The 5,000-nt window shown below is 47.5% G+C and overlaps 1 pseudogene; it reads right to left on the bottom strand.

Annotated features, from left to right (window-relative positions):
- The window catches only part of LOC138005159 (putative nuclease HARBI1), a 13,075-nt pseudogene that overhangs the window by 1,098 nt on the left and 6,977 nt on the right, over window positions 1-5,000 (bottom strand).

Genomic DNA, 5,000 nt, shown 5'->3' with positions numbered 1-5,000 from the left:
ATGATACCAGTTTCTTTCTCTCACCAAAATGTCTCAGCAAGAGCATCTCGAACAAATAAACCTTGATAGCAAGTGTCTTTGATCTTCTCACATTCCCTCATTTGAAGCAGTTCCCTTACCTTCGCCCTACTGCGTCTCTGATTGGTAACCGGGTCAATTGTCAAGTCCAATTTTCTTAGCAATGTTTTTTGTGTTTAAGGCGAATGGCTGGCCCCCCGGTAGGGTGAGTGCAATGGCCGCCAGACATAACGACGAATCCGTCAAACACAACGGTTCATCTCAAACGGGGGTGCACCAACACGCCAACTTCGCCGGGGAATCGAACCCTGCCCCTACCAACAATTAACAAAAGACAAACAGACAAATCGAAGAATTGCATCTAGGAGATGCCTCGCCTGACTTACACTCCTAAATGACAATTCGACAAAACGAGAAAAAAGACTCAAAAACAACTAGACAAACCAAAACGAGCACGACCCAGCACAAGGGTGAAAAGTGACCAATAAAAGGCCACCCGTCAACAGACTCACCCAACGCCAAGACGTTGGTTCACCTCAGAAAAACGGCCAGGGCACGCAAACACAGCACAAAACCAGAACTTAAATATGAACAACCAGAGCATCATTTTGAAACGAAGCCACCACACCACGAGCACCCCACTGACGGACAAAATAACGACGACTGCGGTCAGCCCGGAAACGACGGAAAAACAAAGGGAGATTAAACCGAACCCGAGACTTCACACGCTCCATAACATCAACAGCCGAGGGACGAACACCCCTAAAACGAAAATCATTCCGAGCCCCCCAAATACAAAACTAGCAGACATTCAACATTCAAAAACCCGAGGAACCACAGAAAACTCATCAGCCGAGAAACCAAAAAGCGCATGACGAACCAAGATAGAAGGACAAAGAGGAGAAGCCAAGAACATAAGTGATTGAAGCCACGACAGAACACTGACAGCCAGAGGACAGTGAAAGAACAAATGAGAAAGAGACTCGACAGGAGCAGAACAAAAACAAGCAGTAGAAAGAGCATAACCAAAATCAGCAAGCCTCTCGGCCGTGTAAAGGACCTCATGTGAGACTTTCCAACATAAATCAATAACAGGACGATCCAAATCAAAAAAGAAAAGCTGACGACAAGTAGAAGACCAATAAAGAGAACCAAACAAAGTAAAGAACTTCTCCTCACAATGAGGAGAGACAGCATTCTCGGACAAAAGAAACAAATAAGCAGACTTCGTAGACATAGTAGAAACAGGACAAAAATCAATACCCGAACCAATATCCAAAGAAGACGCCGTAAGGGATCCTTTACACGCCCGCCAAGCAGTCAACAGAGAACGATAAAACGGAGGAAGAGAATCCGGAGAAAAACAAAGCGGAGCAGAAAAAACAAGATGCGGAGGAGCGGCAAGCCGGGAAGAATACCAAAAAACCATGAAAGAGACCCAAGAAGACGGAGAAGAAACAAAACGACGAACCCACTGAACATGAAGAGCCATAACCTTACACTGAAAATCCACGACAGAAAACCCACCCAAACAAGAACACGACGAGCGACCAAATCCCGCTTACCGCTTCAGAAACATTTAAAAATTAACGTATTTAATTCAACACTGACCCACCGGGGAACATGGATAAGAGAGGCCACGTACCACACACGGGAAAGGGCCAAGGCATTGATAACAAGTGCCTTGCCCTAATAAGATAACGATCGCTGAAGCCAAGAGTTCAAAGCATTTTCCACCGCGGTGATACGCGGCCTCCAATTGTCCTCCTCCAGATTGCCCGGACCCAGAACAACCCCCAACACCTTCACCGACGACCAAGTAATGTTAACCGGTGAGTCAGTGCGCCCACTCCAACCACCCAACCACAAACCTTCGCATTTACCATAATTTAATTTAGCCCCAGACTCCTTCTCGTACAAAGAATAAACATCAAAGACAGCCAAAATACCAGGAACAGAAGAAACAACCAGCGTAGCGTCATCAGCATAGGCAGAAACAACAGGCAAAGAAGACGAAGAACCAAGAAGAGACAAACCAGAAATTAAACCACTGGAACGAATATTACAAGCAAGTACCTCGGCAACTAAAACATAAAGGAGGGGGGACAGGGGACATCCCTGCCTCACCCCACGAGATAACTTAAAAGAATTTGAAATATAACCATTAACATTAACACAACTACTCACATTATTGTAAAATAAATTAACCCACCCAACAAACGACTGCCCAAAACCCATAGCCTATAAGGTAGAACGAAGGAACGTCCAATCAACCCTGTCGAATGCCTTTTCTTGATCAAGAGAAAGAAGAGCAGCAGGAGCACCAGAAGAAGAGCAAAAATCAACAACATCACGAAGAAAAGCAACATTTTCACCAATAAAACGGTCAGGAACACCACAAGACTGATCTTTATCAACAACCAAATGAATAACCTTAAGAAGACGAGCAGCAATAGAACGAGAAGCAATTTTGTGATCGACATTCAACAGGGAGATTGGACGCCAGTTTTTGGGATCAAGACGATCCCCTTTCTTAAATGATAAAGTAATGATACCCCGGCGCTGAGAGCGAGACAACGAACCCAACCCAAACGCAGAATTCAAAACACAAACTAAATCAAAACTTAAAACATGCCAAAATTTTAAATAGAATTCCATGGGAAGGCCATCACAACCAGGAGCTTTACCACGGGCCATACCCTGAAGAGCCGCAAAACACTCCTCCTGGCTGAGAAGACCTTCGCACACCTCACTATCATCAAAAGGAAGAACCCGGCGAAGAAATGTTAGAAAAAAGCTCAGCACGAGCATTGGAGTCACAAAGAGCAGCAGAGAAAAGATCCGAATAGAAAGAACGAAAAACATCACACAACCCATCCTTATCCGTAACCAAAGTACCATCACTAGCTCTCAGCGCCGAGATATTACGGCCAGTGCCGTTTTTCTTTTCGAGCCGGAAGAAGTAAGCAGAGGAGGACTCACCCTCCTCCACCCACCTCGCCCGGGCACGAACTTGAGCACCACGAGCAACCTCAACATCCATAGCACGAAGACGAGACAGAGTAGAAAGGTATACAGGAAGGAAAGAAAGACGACCAGAATCAATATGACTTTTAAGATGAGCAGCAAGACTAGACAAAATATTACGTTCAACTACTTTACATTTACCACGATCTTTACAATAATTAATACTTATACGCTTAATATGGGATTTGCCGCTGTCCCACCACCTAGTAAGGGAAGGAAAAGAAGACTGACGAGACTGCCAATAAGACCAAAAAGTTGAGATGAGGTCGATATACTCGGCCTCATCCAGAACAGAAAGATTGAGCCTCCACAACCCCGGACCCGGAGGAACGGAGCTGGGGAGAGCCCATGAGAAAGAAATAGCACAATGATCAGAAAAAGGACATGGTAGAATGTCTACAGAAGACACATAAGGCACCCAAGCATACGGACAACCGATGAGGTCAATGCGCGATGCAAGGGCCCCTTCGGGCCGGAACCAGGTAAAAGCAGAATCATTTGGGTGCCTTTCACGCCAAATATTCACCACACAACAATCCGAAAACAACGCTGACAACAAAGCAGAACTTTCACGAGAGACATCAAAAGGACAAGACCCACGGCGATCCCGAACACGGTCCAGGACCGTGTTGAAATCACCGCACAAAAGAGTAGGAACAGCAGGATCGATAGAGTCAACACAACGAACCAAAAAAGCGTCACGATCAGGATTACGGTTAGGAGCATAAATAGAAGCAACCCGAAAAACAGAACCACGAAGAGAAACCTCAACCAAAACAAAACGACCATCAAACTCGCAAACAACAGACTTACACTCCAAAACCGAACGATACAAAGCAACCACGCCACGAGAATGATTTGTACCAAAAGAACCAGCACACAAATAACCAAACCGAGAGAACCAAGAAAGAAGATCATCATTAGAGACTGCGTGGGTCTCCTGTAGACAAACTACCGATGGAGAGAGATGGGACAACCACCGGAGAAACCCAAGACGCTTGTCACCATCCCTCAACCCATTAACGTTAACAGAAATTACAGTGAGAGCCATAATATAACAAAAAAGTAGTGACAAACCCATGACAAAAAACTAAAAGGTGGCGAGACAACGCTAAAATTAACGGCGCCTAGCAGGGCTAGGCGAAAAAGCACGACGACGAGACCTATGAGGATCCGGGCTTAGAGGAGGCCTCTCGTCCCCGGAACGGGACCGAGAACGAGAGGACGGACGGAGAGCCATCCCCGAGCCAGAACTACGAGAACTGACCCGGGGAGGAAGAGGAACGGCAAACGGGGGCGAGGGCTGGGCAGAGTCCCCAACCCGCCTTGAAAGAACAAGATCATCCGTGGATGACGGAAGAGTTGCCTTTAGCTTCTGAACCAAACTCGCCGTCTCTTCCCTTGACACAAGAGAGGGATGCAACCCCCCCGAACCATTACGCTCAACTTTGACCGGAAGTTTGGACCTAACAGGTCTAGAGTCCACCAAAGAGGCCGGAGCATCATCACCCGAGTCCACCCCATCTCCTGAAACACCCGATGATGATTCAACGGATAATACAGACCCCGAAAGGGGAGAAAAAGAGGGGGAGGAATCCAACACCTCCTCCTGAGGCACACCCACCTGACCGGTGGAGGCCTCCAAAACACTGACAGAACCCGGGCTAGGAGAGGGATCCAGAACCCTCTCCTCAGCACCCCCGACCCACTGCCCAGCAACGGCTGGCTCACCATCTCATCTAGCTCTGTCTCTATCGTCCACACACATGGACTCAGAGCCCAACACAGAACCAGAACACTGCGAAAAAGACGCAGAGCCCACCCCCCCAGACGCAACACCCCCGGGGCCGGAGCCACCAGGGAGGAAGGATCAGGGACAACCAAGCCCACTGCAGGCTCAACACCACTAGACACAACTGGCGCGGCAACATTACCAGCCGCAGCCCCACCATTCA

The sequence above is a fragment of the Montipora foliosa genome, chromosome 6 (genome assembly GCF_036669935.1).
Source record: "Montipora foliosa isolate CH-2021 chromosome 6, ASM3666993v2, whole genome shotgun sequence".
NCBI lineage: Eukaryota > Metazoa > Cnidaria > Anthozoa > Scleractinia > Acroporidae > Montipora > Montipora foliosa.
This window is presented reverse-complemented; position numbering and strand designations above follow the sequence as displayed.